This window comes from Sciurus vulgaris (assembly GCF_902686455.1).
Source record: "Sciurus vulgaris genome assembly, chromosome: 1".
Lineage (NCBI taxonomy): Eukaryota > Metazoa > Chordata > Mammalia > Rodentia > Sciuridae > Sciurus > Sciurus vulgaris.
This window is the reverse complement of record NC_136461.1, coordinates 31,387,287-31,409,764: the sequence shown is the minus strand read 5'-3', so window position 1 is coordinate 31,409,764 and position 22,478 is coordinate 31,387,287. Positions and strand designations below refer to the sequence as shown.

General features: G+C 48.4%; 1 protein-coding gene across 5 annotated transcripts in view; it reads left to right on the top strand.

The window, feature by feature from the left end:
- HIVEP3 (HIVEP zinc finger 3) overlaps nt 1-22,478 on the top strand; it is a 460,275-nt gene that overhangs the window by 341,102 nt on the left and 96,695 nt on the right. The gene's annotated exons all lie outside the window — the stretch shown is intronic.

Genomic DNA, 22,478 nt, shown 5'->3' with positions numbered 1-22,478 from the left:
TGGTCAGCAGAGAGAGCAAGGGCTTTCCACCAGGTAGAACTCGCTCTGATGCTTACTTGCTGTGGGATTTGCTGCATTTTTTAAGTTCTCTGTGTTTCTTTTTCCTCACTTAAAATGTGGTTAGGACACCTTTGCTGGGGGCACTGGGAGTGTTAAGTGAGATGATGATATGAAGTACTGGCTGTCAACCAGTTCCACCCCTCGTCCCTACTGTCAGGCTCTGAGCTCTGCTCTCTTACATGTTGCTGCTTTGGGAGAGTCATTTCAACCCCTCTCTGCCCAAGTTCAAGTACTCAGGGATTGTCAGGTGTAGGTAGACTGTCAGATTGGAGATCTAGCTCATAAGCATACACCCCTTGGTGGAAGATGGGCCTGGGGAAGTCGTTCCAGCCCCTGGGAAAATCTGAGCAGGGTGCAGACCCGGGAGTCCTGGCTTCTTTGTGGAACGCCACACAGTTGCTGTGTGTTATTTGCCAATTCCCTTGAGTCTGCTCTGAACTTCAGTGTCCTCATCTGCAGGCTGGCCTGTGTGATCCCCTGGGTTTCTTCTTACTCTGAGAAGTTTGTGGGCCTTTGATGTGCAGGTGCTAAGTGGATCCAATAACAAAGTGGGCTGGCTGGGTGTGGGGAGTTTACCAGATCCTCCTAGCCTGGACTCTGTTGGAATTGATTGTGGCGAGGCCAGCAGACAGGCTCTGGACAAGGAAGAGACTGTGGTTTCTAATTGGCATTGCCGCTCATGAGAGAGGAGGCGGGAGAAGGGACATTAATGGAATTGAATTGAATTAAAAAAAAAAAAAAAATACCATTTCTTTTTCCTTAAAGAAAACCCAAAAGGCCCTGAGCCACCTGCTTCCTGAATAGCTTGCCTCCTATTTGAGTTCAACAGTATGTTTTGTGGGGAGAGTTGTGTTCAGGTTCCCAGGTTGGAGGCAGGAGGTTGCAGAGTCAAAGTACAGCCACTCATTTGATCACCAGGTGAGCATTCGGGAAGGGTCAGTCATTGTTCTTGGCACTGGGGTGCAGTAGTGTTCAAAGCAGATGACATCCCACACCCTATGGCTTATAAACCAGCAGAGGGGGGAAGGCAGCGATGAACAAAGGAAGATCGGAAGATGTAATGTGTCAAACAGTTTAAGTGCCATGGAGAAAAATAGAGAAAGTCAGAGAACGCCAGGGTCAGGGCATGCCCAGGTCTCTTCTGTGTAGGATGGCCAGATGGTCAGGCCTCTGATTGGTGGCACCTGAGTACAGCCATGAAGGAATATAGAACTGAATAGACAAATTAGAGGAGGATTCTCTTTCTCTGTGGGGTACATGGAGATCTACAGAAATGTCTCATTTAAAACTGAAATCACACAGCCAGACAGCTCGGACCAGACTGTCCTATTTTGGAAACAGGACAGAGTCTGCCTAATGATGATTGTCAGCAATAACATGAATAATAATAATAATAATAATAATAATCAGCAACTGGTTAGAGCTTTCAGTCCGCAAATGCCTGTGTACACAGACCATTTCATTCAGCCCTCTAAGAAAGTGGAAGGTGTCATTGCCACATTGCAGATGAGGAATCTGAGAGCTGTGTCTGTGGAGTGACAAGTCCAGGACCCTCTTAGCAGTCAGGGGCAGAGTAGATCCCAAGGGCAGACTTGCTGCCCTTCAGACACTGTTTCTCCCTGCAGAGCACCTGGGATCCACATAGTAACTGGCATGTCACCTTGCATGCAGTAGAGAAGGGTAGAGAGGGTGCCTATTTCTTAAAAACAACACTAACCGAGAGACTAAGGAAGCATGGTGACTAAATACCACGTGGTGTCCTGGGTTGGATCCTGAGACAGAAAATGGGTATTAGCAGAGAAACATAAAATACAAATAGAGTCTGTAGTTCAGTCACTATTCATCTATCAATGTTAATTTCTTCATCTTGACAAATATACCTTGTTACATAAGGTGTTAACTTTGAAGGAAGCTGGGTGGAGGGTACACGGGGTCTCTGTTCTGTCTGTGCAACTTTTATGCCAATCTAAACTTACTCCAGAATGAAAAGTTTATTTAAAAATGAATGAATGGATCTGCATACATGCCTACTGCTAGCTTCCTCAGGATTACTGAGGAAAGCCATACAGGGTCATGAAGTAATGGAATCTCTGCTATTCTCCCCAAGTGTGCCACCCAGAGTAGCCTGTGTGACAAAGAGCAAAATGATAAACCAGCAGTGGAGGAATGTTGTGATGCTGCCCTGGGACCTTCCCCCAGGTGAAGTTCAAGTGTGCCAGGCAGCCTGTGCTTTAGGCTATCTGAAGTGTGCCGTGTACATTTGGTGAAAGTTCACCAACTCATTTTCACTTGCTCTTGTAACAGGCAGATGGAAACCTGGTTTTATTTGTAGAGTCAATTCACAAGTAACTGTGAATTGTACCTAGGAAGGAGGAGGGGAAGGGTAGTGAGAACACAGAGCGCTGAAGAGGTCTTTACAGGTAATTGGTTTCCCTTTATGATAGAAAACCTTTAGGCCCAGAGAGGGGTGTCTCATGGAATGAAGGAAAGCGACCAGAGACCTGAAGATTGAGATTTGAGGCCTGATTCCCCATTCACAAAACAAGGGATTCTGGGGACTGTCCAGCTGAAAACCACTGAACCCAGAGAAAGTGATCGGTGCAAGTTCCTCCCGCAACTGATGAGCCACATGGCTTAGCCTGCCTGGGCAACCAGACAGTGGTTTCTGGATTATTGATGGCCACTCCATGTATCCTTGCCTTGGTTTGTGGGCATTGGTGTCTCCCTGAAATTCAGGAACTGCAAAAGATGCTCAGGTATGCAGGAAACCATCCATGGGTCAATTTAAAGCATTTATGCATTTAGAGTTTTAAAGAGCAGGATATTCATTCCAAATGGGCTCTTGTTTTAAGCAAGCTCTGATCTTTTGAAATAAAGAAGTGCAGTGTTTCTTAGGTAGAATGCAAGTAATATAGGATGTAAAGATGTGTTATGAAGAGAAAATACAAGTCTTAGAGCCAAGTACCTTCAGAGAAATTTATAGGTCCTTATGTTGCAGGACTTCTCCGAGCCTTTGATATGCAAACATGCATCAGAAGTCTGCAAAGCAGTATGTGAGTGTTGTGAATGTGTCTGTAGAAACAGTATCATGAGCAACTTTCTGAGATTGATTGATCAGAGGACATATACGTGCACATACACATATAAACATAAGTAGCTGGGCTAGGGTCTCATAGCAAAGCATTTTGGGAAACACTGAAGTTATCTGAGGTCAAAGCTAAAAAGAATAAAGTGAATGCACAGTAACTAAAACTTGTTTCTGCCTGTTAGTTTCAGCTTGTCAGTTTCTCACTTTTTTTTCCCATTTTGTTAACTTAATTTCTTTTTTCTCAGAAGAAAAGTGGCAAATGGCATGCAAATGATCCTTCCCCCTTTGCTATGTGTTATGCTCCAGGGAGGCAGAAGTACTGACTTGCGTGTGTTCATCACAATGAGGGTAACCAGGCTCATGTGACAAATTAGTGGCAGGTCTGCAACCCAGAAACCCACATGTGACACTGGTGCTTTAGGAGCTCAAAAAGAACCTCACTAAAAGCACCACTAAAGACTGAAAATCCCTTGGTGGAGCGTGGCTTTGCACTTGGGGTCCCCCAGTATGGGTACCCACAGGTGGGTTTGCACCACTCACAGGCGGCCATCTTCCCGACCAGCATGCTTATCCATGGAAACGCCCAGAGAGGCAAGAACAGCCTTTGATTGGATGATGAGATCGTGTTAGGCCCATCACCACCCCACTCTCTGGTTCCAGCCTTCAGTGGGAAAGGTCCTGTCAGCTGTCTGGCCTGCTCTTGAAGGCCCTTCCCAGTGAACCCCTGCCTCAGCCTCCCTCTGCCTGGCTCTCAGCCCCAGGTATAAATCCCACCCCCTCCAAATCCTGCTCCTCACGCTGGCAGCGTGTCCCTGAGCATGTCAGTGTCCAGCAAGGAATGTGGGGTGGAGGGTTCAATTTCATTTCATGAAAGAGGGGAGTCGTAAGGGGGGATTTTCTTCCTCTATAGATTAGATGGTTTGGTGGGGCTGTGGGGTGGGGTGGGGAAGACTTCAGAAACAACTGCTTTGAAGACGGAGGGGTTGGTTCAGCTAGTCCTTCAGACTCTGGCCTGCCCTTCCTCTGACTGTGTGTGACCTCAGACAAGTGACTGGAAGTCTTTGAGCCTCCATTTCCTTGGCTATAGACATGGATGGCTGTTGCTGCCTCTCAGGGCTTTGGTTCAGCGGTATGATGTTGGTGGGGAGCCTAGAATAGCACCTGGTGCCTAGAAAGTGATGTGTCAGTTATTTTTCACAAAAAGAATTCCATCGACTAACTTTCAAAAAAAGAAAACCCAAAATTTTAAGTGTGCAAAAATAGGAACAGGTAGTTCAAAGAGGTAAAAATGACCCTTAAACATATAACAAATGCTTGCACTACTAAAACACAAAAGATTATAAATTAAAATGAGATTATTTTGCCTGTGAGTGCCAAAAATGTAAAAAAAAATAATAATAATAATAAGATCTAGTGCTGGCAAGGGCCAAAGGCACCTGAGAGTCTAAATTGGTATTAATGAGAATTATAAGCACACATACCAGCTTTAATCCAGCAGTTGCCAGCTATAGAAAAACATATGCACACAAAGATGGATTTGTACGAGGGCATTCCCTTGTAGTATCGCTAGTGGTGGCAAACTGGAAATGCCCCCTGTGGCCAGCCGTGTCAGTGCTTCAACAATTTGTGGCGAATGTGCCTGTGGGATACTTTGTGGCCATTTGAAAAGAAAGAAGGGAGCCTACAGGGCCTGACGTGGTATTAATAACATATTCTGAACTGGAAGGAGGTTTCTGTGTGATGTTTAGTTCAATACCACGTGCAAACAGAAAAAGTGAAACAGTTCAAAGCGTGTGCACGTGTGGCTGCACTTCCAAGCTTTTGCAAACAGCCTCAGAAGACACCTGGTGAAACAGGAGTGGAAGAGGAATTTGAGAGCAGGGAGGAGGACTTGTCTACTTTTTTTTTTTTTTAACAAAGGAAACAAAAAGAGAAAGCTCAAGAAAATGAGAGAAGGAAAATCTCTGCAGTAGGATAACTGAGGCTTAAAGGAGTCGGGACTTGACAAGTGTCTAATGCAGTGCCTGGCACTTAGTAAGTGCATGATTTCTGCACTTACTAAGTCTCTTCTTCTTTCCTCCATATCATCTGCACCACTCCCTGCCCACCCCCCCACCCCCATCCCAGTGCTTTTTCCAGACTCAGCAAACGTGCAGTGGCGATCATAGCAGTGCCAGCCTCCCCCAAGCTGTCATCACCCAGTGAGGGTCCTGGGTGATGCCAGTCTAGAGAACCAGCTTCCCAGGCAGTCCCCTGAGTCCATTCTACTTAGCTCTCTTGTAAAGAAAGGACTGTCATCCTTTGCTAGGTGTTGTCCACTACATCTCTTGCCCCCTAGAAGGAGCCTTGCCACCTTGCAGTCTGGGACCGTCTTGGTCACCACCATATCCCTAGGGTGAATTGTAATCATGTAGGTCATTTCTGCTCACTGCTTTGGCCAAGGGATGTGGGTTTTCCTGGTCCCCTGCCCCCACTAGCTTCCACCTGGCCCTGATGAATTCCATCATGCCTGCTTAAAATCATTTGACTTCCAATTTGCTAATTTAATTCTAGTCTTACAGAATTTTGGCAACCCTGCCAAATCGGGTGCCAGATGCAGATTTAATGAGCATATTTTCAGTTCTTTCTTTCCTGTCTTCATGAAGATGCTGAAGAGAACAGGCGCTGGAACTGACTCCCTGGGGACTGCCTCCCTGGAGCATCCTTCCCTGTTTGACCCTGCGCCACTGGGTGTGGCCCTTCAATCAGGTCTCTCCCTGTGTAGAGGAACAGCTTCTTGGAGAAGGGAGCTGTCACTCATCACCCTCCCCATACTAGAAGCCCCAACCCAGTTTCCATCATTTGGACCTCACAGGAAATGTATTTGGAGAAAATTACTTATTTCCTCCAGCCCATGTCTCCCAGCAGCCATGTGCAGCTCAGCAGATGTTCACAGAATCAATGATCTAACACAAACATACTGAGTACTTTCTAGAGGGATTTCTGGAAGTGTGGTCCATTGACTTCTTGCTATAGAATTATGGTGGGAGTGGGAAATACAGATTCCTGGGCCTTTCCTCACAGCTCTAGAATCAGACAGTGAGATAGGGTGCAGCCCCAGACTGTGCAGCTTAGAGAATTCTTATTCCTTCAGCATTTCCACACTGGTTATCTCATTTCAACTCATACCAGATCCTTATGGGACATACTTTTCTTCCTGGAGGAAGACTCAAAGAAGCCAGGTGGGTGATTCGAGGCCACAAAGTGGGAAGCATCAGAAGTGGGACTCTTCCTGTGGCTTTTGATTCTAAATATAGGGCTCTTTCCATTTCCCTGGAGCAACCACTCAGGGCCAGGCACTGTGATCTGTGATCCCGATGTCACTGCTGGGGACTCTGATCAGAGCAGGTTTGTGCCTTCTCAAGTTCATCTACTCAGTTGAACCTGCTGTACTGCACAGATGTCTTACTATGCAGACAAGGACATGGAGACTGAGCGTGCACACTGCCAGGCCATCAAGTATGTGGCACCGTAAGAGCAGGAACAAGGACACACACCACATTGGATTTCAAACTCTGAGCCAAGCAGTGCTAAGGGCCAAGTGAAGCATACATTGGATTTTCCCTCCAGGCATAGGTAGGAGGTACTTCAGCTGGGGAGGTCTTGCCTTTGAGCAAGTCTCTTCCATTTCTGACCCTTGGTCTTGCCATGGGTACAGGCAAGGGTTGGCCACAGTCAGTGATCTGTAAATGTTTTCAATAGAGGAACCTCTCCTTGATCCTCCAACATTTATTTTTAACTCAAATAAAATCTTACACTGAAATCCCAACATATAACAAAGAGACAAAATTAGAGACATCTTGAAAGGCTTGGGTTTTTAAGGAGAGAAATTGGAAACATTTCACTTTAGCATTTAGCATGGATCATCTGCATGCCTCATACCTCCACCCCTGGAGTGACATGGGACTGCATCCTCAGCCTTTGGAGCCAGGCACACACAGGTCCGGTATGTCCTGGCTGTGTGACCTTGGGCAAGTTGTTTCCCTTCCCCGAGCCTCAGTTTCTCCTCTATAAAATGGGGATGATAAGAGTTGAAGAGAGGCAGGGGTTGAATGAACAGCATGCTCAGTGGGGAGCCAGCCAGGAGGAGGCGTGTTCATAGAGTAGGAGAGAAACTGAGCGGTCATGGGGGAGAGTCCAGGGCTGTAGAGACACAGTGTCATGTGTGAGTGAGACAGGTGGTGAGCCGGGACATTCCTGGTTCGTCAAGTTCTTCGGCCCCTCAGTGGGTGAACCTTCTCTGAAAAGTCCTTAGGAAAAGGAGTTTTGGAGGCAGAAGAGTTTGCACTGAACTTCCCACATGGGACTCCCAGGGCAGGAAGCAGAGGAGGTGGGCAGGCACACAGGACAGAAGTGGGACCAGAGAAGGAGCCCAGCCACATCTCAGAGGCCCAAGGGTCAAGATGAGAGTATCATGAGCTCTGAGCCTAAGAGATGAGTGTCTAGCAGATCCAGCATCTGGTGGCAAGAAGCTACAGAGGGAGCAGTTGGGAGCTGGTAGGGACCTGAGGCTCAGGGGCAGTGAGGCGGGGAAGAGGAGGCTCCAAGCTCCCCACTCATGGTACAAAGGTGAGGGTGCCTGTCCGGGCCCACGTTCAGATCCCCCGGGGCAGCCCCACACACCTGTGTCCCTGCCCAGAGTCAGGCTGCGGAACAATTGCTCCCTATGTCCTTAGCCAACCCTGGAAGGGCCTCAAGCTGGACCCCTTCGTGGTGGGAGAGTGAGTGGAGTAATGGGCAGGGGATGTTTTCCATTTCGGTGGCATTATTTCTGGCTCTGCTCCTGCAGTCACTGTGGGAGCTGCCTGTGCTCGGCTCAGTGTGGAAACACGCTGAGGTTTTCAAGGGTGATGTGTGTTAAGCGGGCAGCTGGGAAGCCACTGCTTCTGCTGCAGTGAGTGTGTGTCTCTCTCGGTCTCTCCCTCTCTCTCCCTCTTCCCCCGCCCCCGTCTCTCTCTCTCTCATCTTGGGCTGCCTTCCCCTGGAGCTGTTGCCTGCAAGATAGTAGCAGAGTAATGCCCCACCCGCCTCACGCAAAGATGTCCACCTCCTAATTCCCTGAACCTGTGATTATGTTAGATTGTGTGGCAAAGGGGAATCAAGGCTGAAGATCAGCTGGCCTTGAAATAGGGATCGCCCTGAATTACCCACGTGGACTTCATGTGATCATAAGGACCTTTAAAATATATATAAATAAATATATATACACACATAAATGTATGTATAATTATGATGGTACAAATTTCTGGAGTGCTGTGTGATAATTCATATGTGGTAGATGGAGGCAGATGATGTAGCACCAGGGCAAGGCAAAGTGAGAAGGACTCAACTGGCCAGCGAGGGCTTTGAGGGGGCCACCAGCCAAGGAATGGGAAAGCTTCTAGAAGCTGGGATTTGGATCAAATGGCCTCTAGAGAGGAAAGCAGCCCTGTTGACACTTTGACTTCAGTCCAGTGAGACCCATTTTGGACTTCTGAGCTCCAACACCCTCAGATGCTACATTTGTGTTGTTTCAGTGTGTTAGGTGTGGTTAATCTGTTACAGCAGCCCAACGGAACACACACAGTGTGACAGGGAGGCTGAGACTGCCATGGGAAGGGCACCCCCAGGGCCCCAGAGCAGAGGCTCATGCACAAGCTGTCCGATTTTCTCAGTGTCTCCTCTTTGCCTGGTTCCCCACTCTTGGGCACAGGTTTCCACTGTCCAGTCTGGACAGTAGGAAAGTGATTGTCTCCTCAGTGAGCAAGCAGCTTGGTGGAGCCCCAGGCAGGGTCTCCTGCAGGTGCACTGTGCTGATGTGGTCTCCTCAACCAGATGCCACCTCACTCTCCCATCTGCCTCCATGAACCCTCCCATTCCTCAAGGCTGCCATCCTGTCCCTTCTAAAGTCACTTCTTCCTCTGACACTGCGTGTGTCACGCACCGGGGCCACGCTCTGCGGCACGTGCTGCAAGTGTCTAGGCTTGCATGCAGGCTGCATGGGGTTTGCTCCTGGCCCCAGCACTTGGTAAGGCTGGTCTTGGCAAGTCCCTGCCTCCTTCCTCCTCCTCAGGCTGGAGGGTAAACACAGTTGCCGTAAAAGCCCGTGGAAGGCACTACTCTCCAGGGAAGCACTGCTGTCATAGTGACTCTTCTCTCCTGGAGATGCAGGCCAGCACCAGTAACTCTCTCCCGGTGGCAGTGGGTGTCACCTGGGCTGCCCAGAAGGAGGAATGAGGCCTCGCCCTGTGTGGCAGGAGAGCTGCCATTGCCCTGGAATGAGCTCAGAGGTTTGGAGGCCTGCGATGGCAGCTGGAGTGAAATCTTCAGAAATCAAAGCTTTGCTGCCTGGACCGTCTAGCTCTGGGTATTGTCCATTCCTTAGAATGTTGGGCCTGGAAGACAGCTGCCTTCTAGACATAAACTTGTCTTGTGCACTTGTACGTGATGGCAAGGGTTTGTGGGAAAATATAGAGAGATGAGCCCCATTGTTTGCCTATGAGGGAGCACCTGGGCACCCAGGTATAGGATCTTGGGGTCAGTTCCACTTCTTCACATCAGTTGGGAGACCCTGGACAAGCCCTTCACTCCGGAGCCTCACATTATGTCATGGGAGAATGATCAAGGTCTATCTCACCAGTAGTTAAAATAGAAATCAGAACAAATATGCAAGTGGGTTTGAAACCCCCTGGTATATATGGACATAGAAATTGCTACCAAGTAGGGACATTCCTTCAAGGATCAAAAAGGGATCTAACTAAAATTTCTGCCATTAGAGATTCATCCTGGCTTTCAGGAAGAGCAAAGAACATGTGGTTCTGTTTGTTTTTCTTTAATTGGGAAGAATTATCCTGACTGGTAATCAGCCACTTGACAGGGAACTAGAATGGAAGGGGTCCTCAGAGATGGGCTTCCTGAGGACTACCATGAACGTGGCTGTTCTGGACCACACGGTCAGTTCATGGGGATGCTGCAGCCACACCCATGTCCTGCCCACCTTCCCCCACTCCCCAGATGGTCTCACAGTCCTCTAAGTTTAGCTACTTGAAGAATGATAAATAGGGAACCAGGCCAGGCAGGACCCAGGGATGGATAAGAAGATTGGAATGTGGTGGGCTCAGCCTGGGGAGTGGGTGAGTAGGGTGGGCACTGGGGAGGAAACAACATGGAAGGTCTTGTACAGGGTGGGCCAGAGCAGGAACTCCCATCGGATTCCTTCCCCTGCATCTGGAGCCACCCCAAAGCCTCGGCCCATCTCTGAGTTACGTTCCCAGGCCTCCCAGCCAACACAAAGGTGACTGTCTGCCCTGCTGACATCAGGCCATTTGAGATTCAGGAACCTTCATCATAGGCAGAGGAGTGGCCATGTCCCTGGAAAAATGTTTTGGTCCAGGTGGACGGTGTACCTGCTGGTTAGCAGATTCCCCTGTTGCTTGGTCCTGGAAAGTGAGGTCCTGTGTGTGCTGGTGTTGGGGCCACACCCCGGAAGGCAGGCCAGGGAAGGGTGAGTGTGCCTTGTTACTCACTCACTCAGCACACTTCCATCGCGCCTGTGGCATGCCAAGCTCCAAGCTTGGCACTGGAGGCGTAGACGGGACGCCGTGTTCTGGCCCCGAAGGCGCACACTGTCTACAGGAGGGCAGATAGCCCAGTACTGTGAGGCAGAGCTCTGGAAGGACAGTTGGGGGCATTAGAGAAGGGAGAATCTGCCACACCTTTTTAGGACTGTCATCAAAGTGGCCAGGAGCACTTGATTAATCAGAGCTGCCATGCCGAAGTTCCTCTCTGGCAGTCTGGAGGGTAGACCAGGGAAGAAGGGCATCGTGTGGTGAGACCAGCGGGTGGGGGAGACAGGAGATGACGAAGCCTTGGCCAAGGTGATAGCAGGAGGATGGACAGGAGCTGACAGGCTGGAGAGACTCAGGAAACCAATTCCCTGAGAACCTGGTGACCCCTGGAATGGGGGCCGAGGAGGCCCTGGAGGTCATTCGTGGCTCCTGCTCTCCATACGGCTGCCCGGATGACAGCACCAGGGCCCCCATGCTGAGATTCAGAGTGTGACGCTGGACAGGCCTCTTGGGCCTTGGGCTGTGGGGCTCAGCAGTGGAGCTGGGGGATGAGGCTGGGAGCCCCTTGGGGTCTTCAGGTCCTTCAGGAAGAGCCAAGAAGAGTGTGTAGATGGCACTGGGCTGTTGACTCACCTTCACCCATGTGCCCACGTTCCCTTGTCACCCAGGGGTAGTAAACTGAGGGAACTCAGTGTTCATTCACTCACTTATTGCCACCAGTTATATTTGAGGCTTTGTGAGTGACAGAGATGAATCATGTATCTCAATCCTGTGTTTTGACAACCATGTGTTTTGTCTGTGGTGCCGACTAGTGTTTGGGTGGATCATGTTCCTCACACAGAGAGGAGGGAAACACCTCCATAAAGAGACCAAACGCTGGCAGAGATCACTGCTGGCCCGAGGGGTAGGGGCTGGAGGGCTTCGTGGAGGAGGTGGCATATGAGCTGGGCTCACGTTGGCTGGTGTGGGTTGGATTGGCTCATGGTGAAATGGAGAAAAACAGTCCTGGCAGAGAGAACGACACAGAGGCATGTGAGCGCTGAGCCTGGTGGTTTGGCAAGGCCTGGATTTTGCAGGGAAGTGTGGATGCCAGAGGCAACCTGGCGTGCTCTGGAAGGAGATCCCGACTGGAGATGGTGCTCTCTAGGGGAACCACGGGAGGATTTGGGGGAGTGGCAGCTGGTGTCAGGAGTCTGGCCCTGAGGAGGGTGAGCTGGGAGGAGAGTTCAGACCCTGCTGTGCATGGGTTGGTCCAGGTGAGGGGGTGGCTGTGGGGGTCTGAGCCGGGCTGGTAGAAGAAGACCACTTCCTTCGACGCCTGTGGAGGTTGGGGGCGCCTTCCTAAGCGCTTTCTGTGGAGTTCTCCCCCTCCAGCCAGGCCGGAGCTCCTGTTCCTCCCACTGCAGAGCTTGGTTCCTGAAGGTTCAGAGGTCCTAGTAAATAACCTTCCTGTGGTGGCACAGCTGGAAGCAGAGGAGTGGGCTTCTGACCCAGGAGCCCATGCCCCTAAATGCTGGCTCTGAGGGGCTGTGGGTCCATTAGCCATGGTGACAGGGCCCCTCACTCCCTGTAAGTTGCGATGGGCCCCCTGAGGCCTGCTCTGGTTCACTGATTCGAAACCAGAGCCCGCATATAGGTGGTAAGAATGTAAATAACTGATGCAATGGAAACTTTCTATGGAAAAAGGTCCCCGCTCAGGCAGCCACAAGGCCAAAAAAAGACAGCAGCAGTGGCGAGGTGGGCTCTGGAGCCGATAGTTTCCTTTGGCGTGGCCTTTGTGTCTGGTGAAACTTTGAATTGGTGGTGGTGGGGTTGGGGGAAGAGGGGTAACCATCAAGAGCGGGGTAGGTTGGATTCTGAGCCAGAAGCTGGGCAGGGGCTTCGTGAGTCCCAGGTCCCCAGGCTTCCCCTCTGAGCTATGGAGGCAGCTATTTTGGGCACAGAAAGCAATTCCCCCTCCAAAAACACACACCCGTCTTGCAGTCTCCTCAGTAGGCATTAATTAGCACACCCCAACTGCGGCCCAGAGGTCGAGGTCCTCGGTCGCTGGGGTCTCCCAGGATTTTAACCACGCTTTTCTTTTCTTTTGTGTCCTCCCTATGAATAGGTTGCAGTGGTCTTGGGAACTGACATCTTATTTTAGAAGACACAATCCTTACAGATATAAGTAAAACTAAAAGATCAGAAATAACTGAAGTGCAAAAGGGAGAATGTCTCATTTTCTGGAAAGCTGGCTCTGTGTGATTTAATTCTTACACTGGCAGGGGGTGTGCACTGTTGCTCCCATTTTAGAGTTGAGGAAACTGAGAGTCCAAGGTGTTAAGTGACTTGCCCCAGGCCACACAGTGACAAAGACCAGTGGCGTCCAGTTTTATGTAACACAAAGTGTTGGACTCTGCCATGGAAGGCTGTCCACAGCTCTCTGTCAGATGGTGATGAGGGGCCTGCTTGTAGGATTAGCCTAAGGACAGCATTGGTGCATGGTGGGCACTAAGCAATGCTGGATTCCTTCCCTGCTCTTGGTTTTAGCCTTCACAAACTAGGAAGATGAGGGCCCCTTGGGGAAAGGTCCTTGTCCATATTTCCCACCAGAGTGGCAACACCCTGGGAGAGGGGCAAGGCCTCCTTCACCTTTACACTCTGGGGTCCTGCCCTGTGCTGGTATCATGTGGAGGTTACTTAACTGCCAGCTGGACCTCTGATGTGGCCCATTATTGGGCTTTATGTCATACCCAGGGAGGGCAGAAGCGATTCTCTCTGTGCCCCAGTTTCAGTGAGAGAGGGCCCCCTTGAGGCATGGCCTGGTGTGGCAGGAAATGACCCCCCACCTCCTCTCTGAGCACCCCAGCCTTCAGGTGCTGCCCGGGTTATCCCCTGATTCCTAGGCTCCCAGGCTGTGCCCACCTCACACCACCAGCACCTCCCCCCGCCTTGCCCTGCACTGCTTGGAGACCAGGAATCTTTCCCCTGATGGTCCCAGTGTCCAGTGGAGCAGTTTTCCTGCCTGTTACTACAGGCCAGCCACTTGGTCTTGAACTTCCTCTTTTTCTGTTCTCAGTACAAGTGGAAATGCATCGCCAGCCCTGCTTCTCACACCCCCGCCTTTCCTGGAGGACCTCTCCTGGATTGCTCTCCAGGCATGTCTTATCCTTTTCAATGACTTGGAGCTTGTTTGGTTGCCACTCTCTGCTCATTCTTGTGGGGACATCTCCAGGACCCACAGGTCAGCCACCATGTGGGTGAGAAGCCTCTCCTCTGAAGAACTCCGCCAGGGACCAGGAAGGTCCTAAATAGCCTCTGGGTGACCAGATGCATGTGACAGAATTCTTAGACTACAACATAGGCTTCTGAGGCAAAGGCCAGCACCCAGGAAAGGGACAGCTGTAAACCTGACTACAGGGAAAGAGGCTGACCCCAACCCTAAAACAGAGCCAGAAGGGAAGAGACGGACTGAGGGAAGGAGATTTAGAAATTCTCCTGCCATAATCCAAGAAGGGCCCTGTCGTTTACTGAGCACCTCTGCATCCTCACACTCTGCTAATCTCACACATGCTTTGTCTCCTCGGATCCGCGTGACAAACCCAGGCAGAGGTGAGGTGCTTCACTCATGCCTCATGAAGTAAGTGAGGCTCAGAGAGGTTAAGTAACTGAGCTGAGGTCATCAGCTATTAATGGATGAACCCATGGTCTGGACCCAGTTCCTGCTGATGATGTCAGGGCTGACTCTCTGGGGTGTCCCAGGCTATTTCTGGGGCATTGAGCAGATGAGGCATGCCAGTAATTCTTCCTGTTTCCCCTCCCAATGGTCAGTGGCATGACCACTAGGATTATTCCATGTGATTCCATTATGTGTGTCCCGGTGTGGTGTCTTGGATTTTTGTATTTTGATATTGATTCACAGACCACACAGCAGGAAGAAACGTGAAAATAGAAAGATTCGTCCCACAATTCCCTGTCCCAGGCAGAGCAAATCCAGCTTTGCTGTGTGCTGACTGTCTGCAGAGGTCCCATTCAGAATGGAGGGGCTGCTGGATGTCAGGAGGGTAGCTGGGTCCTCAGAGCCAGCCTTGTCCGCTGTCTCTGGGGTCATGGTTTGAAGCCCAGTGCTTGGGCCCAGAGCACCCTGGCCTCCTTCACCAACCCTTGGAAACCAGCTGTGTTGTGACCCACTGAGGCTGGCCTCTGCCAGACATCTGGGATTTTCCTTTCACCATTTATCAGCTGCAGTGAGGCCAAAGCCCAGTGCCCAGGGCTCCCGGATATGGGTCTCCCTCCACCCACCAGCAGAGGCTGCACTGTGAGGCTTTGGTTCCATGGGAAGGTGGGGGTGGAAAGCACAGGTCCTCCCCATCGGGCTTTCGTTGGGGACTACAGAGGAGCTGACCCTGGTCCTTCTTGCCCTGACTGAGCACCACCTTGCAGAGGGGCCCCTGCTCTCTCATTAGCTCTTCCCTGTTCAACTGTTTTCTAAACAGAACATTTAATTTTTTTTTATTATAGCAAAATACTTGTGACATCAAATTCACCATCTTAGCCATTTTTAAGCTTACAGTTCCATGGGATTAAATATATTCTGAAACTTGCGCAAACATCTCCACCATCCCTCTCCAGAGCTCTTCTCATCTTGCAAAAGAGAAGCTACCCTCACCCACACCTCCGCACCCCCCACCCCAGCTCTGGACAAGCACCACTCTGCTTTGTCTTAGACATTTGGATCATTTTTAAATAGTAAAAGGGAAACGAATATATTGGTGGGTTTTGCGTTTGTTTTTAAGGAACTGAATAGGAATGTATACAGAAGAAAAGGCGTCTTCCAAACCTCACCACACCACAGTCCCACCCTAGGACAAGCTGACGACTTGGTATTTATCCTCCAGGACCTTTCCAGCATTCCCAGCTGCATGGAGACATGTGTATGCCTGTGTGTGTGTGTGTGTGTGTGTGTGTGTGTGTGTGTGTGTGTGTGTGTGTGTTGGGGGGGAATTATGCTTTAGCCATCCCACTGAGAGGAAGTGTATGCAGCCTCAGAGTATGCAGGATCAGATGGACTGAGGCTCACCACCTGGCCAGGCCTCTGAGCCTCTCTTAACACTCATGGGAATACACAGAGGAAAAGTCACAACAAATTTTTATTATTGATAGAAGTATATATATATATATATCTTTCATTGAGAAAACTTAGCGTCCCACTATTACACCACTGGGTGGATTTATCATCTTTGACTTATTAAACCAAATTCCTGCCAATGGACATTAGGGCCATTTCCAACCTTACTGCTAAAAATACTGCTATAGCGATCACATGTGCATTTGTGTGTATGTTTATGTGTGTTGATGTGTGGTGTGTACTTGCGAAGCTGTGAATTTTGGTAGATGTGTAAAAATGTTCTCCTCATCTCCATCCGGCCAGTAATATTTCAGCTTCGTTCTTTGGCCATGCCTCTCTAACCCTTGATGGTGCTGATCATTTTCCTCTTTGCTGACCAGTTGGGAAGAAATAATACTGACTTTTGACATATGCCTTTAGTGATTAATGAGACCAGCCAAGTTTCATGTCTTTATTAGACATTTCTATTACTTAAATAATGATCTGTTCATTTCCTCTCTCCATTTTCTTGGCTATATGTCTTTTCTTATTGTTTTGTTGGTGCTTATTACATATTATGTTTACTATCGATCCTTTTTTATATGTGTTGCAAAACACCTCAATATCAATTTTATTATCAAGCATGCCACCACACACACAAGAAATACGTCTGACAAAGAGTTATTCTGATGGAGTGAATTATAGGGGTTTAAGTCCTTTTATTTCTAAAATTCTAGGAATTTAACCTACTCTTAAGAATTCAAAAATCTCCAAATATTTTTACCCAGTCTGTCGTTTGCGTTTTAACCATTGAGGGGATCTTTTGTTACCGGATCTTTTGTTATATTTTTATGTATTCAAATGTATCCGTCTTTTCTTCTAATAGCGCTGGGGTCCAGTTCATGCCGTACAGGTCATTTTCTAATATCACCTTATGTAAGTGTTCTAATGGGTCTGTCATCTCTTGTGGAATTCCTTGCCTATTGCTCATACTTTTATCCACGTAAATGTCTCTGTGCGTAGTGCGTGGGCCCCTCCTCCATCCGCCCTCCCTCACTCTGAATTCCATTTTGCTATTTGATTTTTTTTCATGGCACTCACCACCACATGCCGGGCTGTTTATTTCACCTGTTTTACTCTGCATCTCCCCTGGCTGGACACTCAGCTCTGCAGGGGCAATGGCCTTCTCTGTTTTGCCCAGTGCTGAATCCTCCATACCTAGCACAGTGCCTGACACACAGCAGGTACCTAGTGAGTACGCCAACTGAGTAGACAGACAGAGGTGGTTCCAGCTCTTTTATTTAAATAACCTGTTCTTGCTTTGCTAACTTGAAATTCCCTCTTTGGTAGCCTTTCTTCTGTCCTTGTTGGTCTATTCAATTTTTTCTCCTCTCCTTTGGTTTTATGATTTTCTTAAAACTCATCAATTTTCAAATTCATGGACATTGTGTTGTATTTCAGTTCTCTGAAAATAGTTTCATATATACATTCACATTGCCTTTCTTAGTGCTTACCATGATTTGCTCTTTACTGCTAGTTGGATTTGCCTATAGTTTGTTCAGGCTGCTTTTTTCCCAAGGACCAGTCTAAGGCTTTGTATCTGTTGTTGTGGCTGCTATCCTTCCCATGCATTTATTTTTGTTTTTAACTTTATTCATTTCTTTCTTCTAGGCTATTTTAGTTTACATTGTTCTTTTTCAGCTTCTTAGGTGAAATCCTTAATTCGTTTAGTTTCAGTCTTTCTTCTTTTATCATAAATGAATTTAAGGTTTGTATTTTCCTTGATGCAGTTTTGGTTACATAGCATAGGTTTCAAAGTAGGGCTCTCAGTGGAGTGTGGTGATACGTGACTATAACCCCAGTGACTTGGGAGGCTGAGGCAAGAGGATTGCAAGATTGAGGCCAGCCTCTGCAACTTAGAAAGACCCTGTCTCAAAATAAAATAAAAAGGGCTGGAGATATAACTCAGAGGAAGAGCACCTCTGTGTTCAATCCTTAGTAACACACACACACACACATGTGTAGGCCTCTCAATTTTAGTTTTTTATCTGGTCCTCTTTGATTCAAGAGTTATTTAGAAAAGCACTTTTAAATTTGTCACATGCATCCTTTCCTTATTTATTTTCGTGTTCTGCTATTTGTTCACTTCAAACACTGTTTCATTGAGAACTGCGGCCCTGGTCTGTACAACTTTGGTGCTTTGGAACTGGAGGTTTTCTTGCAGTGTGGTATGGGGCATTTGAGGAAAAGGAATTTTATCTATTTCCTGAGTGTGTAGGAAGTTAAGCCTATTAATCATATCTTCAGATCTTCCCTATTTTTCTTTGGAGGCAACTTGTCCCATCAAAACTGATTCATAATCCTCAAAACATTCCTTATTTTCTACCTTTAAGAATGTATTGCTTCATCTAATTTGTGGTCCTGTTGTCCAGACCGAGTGAAGTTCCATGATTTTGTGTCTTCTTGGGGGCCCTTTAGCAATATAAAATGTCCCACTTTATTTCATATTTTTGAATTTTGGCTGAGATTAATATTGGCTTTTGCTTGTTAAGTCTTTTTTTTCCATTTCTTTGATTTCAACCTTTCTCCATCAATTTGTTTTAAATTTATTACTTACAAATGGCATATGGCTAGATTTTTTTTTCTTTTACCCAATAAGGAAATTGAATTTATTCATGTTATTAAATTTATTAATATGTTTGGTCTTACTTTTGTCATCTTATTTTATGTCTCTAGCTTATTGTGCTTTTTTTCTCCTGTTCATTTTTTCCTTTCCTAACTCTTGCTAAATGAATTGGATTTTCTTTATTCCTCCCTTCTCCCACACATACAGTGGCTTCAAAGGTCTGCATTTTGTTTTTCTTCTAGAAATAGTTGTCCTTCCATTAAAGCTATTTCTCTCTTCGTATCAAGAATTAAATGGTGTCTAATTCCCAACAAGATGAACCCAGCATTAGGGACATTGGTTTAGATGTGACTATACATGTTCTGCTTTAATGATCCCTGTTTCTTGTCTATCCCTTCCTGCCCTTTCTCGAATTATTTATTCTGGTATAGTTTTTGTTTTGTTGGAGTAATTCCTCGAGTCATTTCTTTGAGAATAGATAAGTGGGTGGCATCCTATTTTAGCCCTTCTCTCTTTCACTTTGAGACTTGGCTGACTCATGGATCTCGGGGTTTTAACCCTTTGTCCTCCAGCTCTGACATCTTTGCCCTGTTGCCTTCTAGCAATCAGTGAGGCAGAAATCGGTCCAACATCACCTGCCTCTCAACATCTTTTGTAGAGGCTGTCGAATGTCAGCTCTCCTGAGAGCATCCAGGCCCTGTGGGTTACACCAGGCTGAGGTCACCACTCGAGAAAGCCACCTCCACAGAGCCCAGGCATGTCGGGATGGAGGGAGACAGGTGTCTTCAATGAGGGCTGAAGTTTTCCTTAGGTGGGGACGCCAGCGTGGGGGCTTGATTGGGACTGGGAGAGGCAGGGAGCACAGAGGTCCAGAGGGACGAGGAGTTTGAGGCAAGGGATTTACAGAATCTTTGGGCACAAACAGTTGATGAAGAGAGGGTAGATCCTTCAGGAATTCCTGAAATGAACAGACAAGCCATCTGCAGGGTCAGAGGCTCCCGTAACAGTAAAGCCATGCAACTGAAGGTCACAAGGGATGCAGGGAGGAGGTCCCGGTTCCCGTGACTTCCCTCCTCTCCACACTGGTCTCTCTGGAAACCTGGAGCATTCTTTAATGCTTGGACTTCAGTCCCCTTCCTCTGAGTGTGTCTCCCTGCCCAGGCCACCCAGCTGAGGCCAGTGTGGCTCCGATGACACTCCCGCCCTTCTGTTTCCTCAGGTTTCCTGGCCAGCGGGTGCTACTATGGCTCTGTTCTTATTTGTACATTTCTCTTTTTTATTTCATTGTTGTTTGGCGGAGATGAGGTGAAAAGATGGCCTTAGCTGACCATCCAGAACCTCGCATGTATATGGCATTTGCATGTGACCTGGAACAGGTGTGACAGGGCAGCTCTCTGACCAGCTGCTAAGGAGGGCAGCAGAGCCGTCAGTGACCAGTGCTGGCCTCGCTCCGGCGGCTCCTGAGAAGTCTTGCCACCTCCACCCCATCCCACCCCTCCTCGAGCCACACCCCTCAACCCCACCACATTCCCTCATTGGTTAAAATGATTCCACGACCTCACCCCACTGTTCAGACCAAGTCCAGGCTCCTCCCTCTAGCAAACCTGGGGCCCTTGACCCTGCTGACTCCTCCCTCAGCAGCTGTGACTGCCCTTGCCCTCCAGCCACGGGGACCACAGGCAATTTCTCCCACATTCCAGCCACTTGGGTGTTCTGTTTGAAATATTCTCTTTCTTTCTCTCTCTCTACTTCTTTTTTCACGTTTTCAAACACTATCAGAATGAACTGCTTCACCACGATCCCCTTAAAGGGAGGGATTGAACCAAGGCCATCTTTTATCCTCGGCACCTACCACCCAAACTGAATCAGCATAGGCACTGAATGCACATCTGTTGAATGATGAGCAGCTGCATTGGGTCCACAGAGAACTGCCGAAACTCGCTGTGTGCAAGATGCCTGTTAGGGGTTGGAGATGGAGTCAGGCTGCCCCGCCTGAACTTCCTTCAGTCTGAAAGGGCCTCCAGGTTGTAGTCTCTGCGCACACTGGACGCTGGTATTTACCTTAAGAGAGGCACAACAAATGAGCATCGGGTGTTCTGGGGGGCAGCACTCATGTCCAGTTTTGTGGGAGCTGGGAGAACCCTCTGAGGGAGGGTGAGCAGGCTTTGGTCAGGTAGACGTGCTTGTGGGGGAAGGGAGTACATATTCTGAGAAGAAGAGATTGCCTGAGCAAAAGACTCAGAGGTAGGAAATCGTGGATTGTTTGTGGAACAGTATGTTCTGAGAAATCAGTGGGAGAAATAGAACATCACCATTTTTTATTAATAATTGCAACCTATCGGAGGGCACCAGGTCAGACTTGGAAATGATGGAAAATCACAGAGTTGTGACGTTTGGATGAGTGGATGCCAGACAGGAAGTGATAGGTGCGAGCCGGGAAGCAAGTCAACCTCAGCACTCTGAGGTGGTGCCATGCTACCTTTGGGCATGGGGCAGGAGTGGCTGGGTTTAGTAGTAGCAGGTGTGGTGGGGGGAGGACAGCACAGGGGTTCGGGTGACCTGTATATCCTGTAGGACTTAGTAGTGAGAAGTGGCTGACAAGCACTAACTATTCGAAGACTATTAATTAATGCTCTATTAATACAGAGCTTGGTGCCCAAGGGCACGAGGTCCCAGGCCTGTGTGCCGATTACTCCAGACCCAGATGGTTGGGTTCCACTCTGGGACAAAGTGCATGGCAATTGTGCAGGGTGTCCCACGTGCCAGGCATTGTTCTGGGTCATTTACATGGAATCATTAAAACCCTGGAGGCACCTGCTCTTCGTAAAGGTGGAGAAACTTACCAAAGCTGCAGAGGTCATAAGTAGGATTTGGACTTGAATCCAGGTATCCTGGCCCTAGAAACCACACTGCCTGGAGCAGACACAGTGAGCAAAGCCCAAAGAGCACAGCACAGATGTGACATGCGTGCGACATGCCACGCCATACCCGACTCAAACGACTCCAGCTTTAGGAAGCACTTTCCTCTGTATTTTCTCACTTGGTCCTTAAAATAGCCTGCTAAGTTGATTATTGAAATCCGATGCTCACTCCTAGGCTTATTTATTCAGTAATCATTGCTGAGTGCCTTTCCTGACCCCGGCTTCCCTTGGTCCTGACTTTCTGTTTAGTTTGGTGACTCGAGGAATACAATGTGCTCTTACCTCTCTCATTATAGTTCATCCTCATCCACGCCCAAATTCGAATCACTTTTGTTGGCTGTGTTAGTTTTCTCTTGCTGTGTCATAAATCATCTTTAATTTAGTGGCTTCACACCCGATGGCTCAGTCTGTAGGTCAGAAGTCTGTGCGGAGCGGCTGGACTCTGCTCAGGGCTGACGTCAAGGTCTTGGTGGGCCAAGTTCTCATCTGGAGGCTCCCGGGAAGATTCTGCTTTTCCAGCATCATTCCCGTTGTTGACATAACTCAGCTCCCTATGGTTGTAGGACTGAGGTGCTATGGCCTCGCTGGTTGTCAGTGGGGTGGTTCTGCTCAGCTTCCAGCTCGTTCCTCCATGGCCCCTCTATCTTCAAGCCAGTAAGGGCACATTGAACCCTAATGATTCTAACCTCTCTAGTTTTCTCTTCTTAACTAGTCAGAGAAAACTCTTCTTTTAAAGGGACTTCCTACTTAGCTCAGGACTAGATAATCTCACCATCTGAAGATCTGCCATGCCCTATAACAGGACCTACACATCATGATATTCCTGGTCATGGGGTGTATGCAGAACTCTACACCCAAGGGACAGGAATTTGTGGTTTCCCACCTAAAATACTGACAAAGGATATGGCTCAAAGAGATTCTGAGTTGGGTACAGGTGGTGCATGGTGGGTTCCAGGGCCACCACACCATACATGGGGGTCAGGCCCTACACCAACAAGAGCAGCTTGGGAGGAGTTGGGGACTTGGGCCTCCTGGGACCAGGCAGAAATTGTTCTATGTCTAAAGAAGTTGACCAAGAAAACCCTTTGACCATGGCTTTCAACCCCCTCCT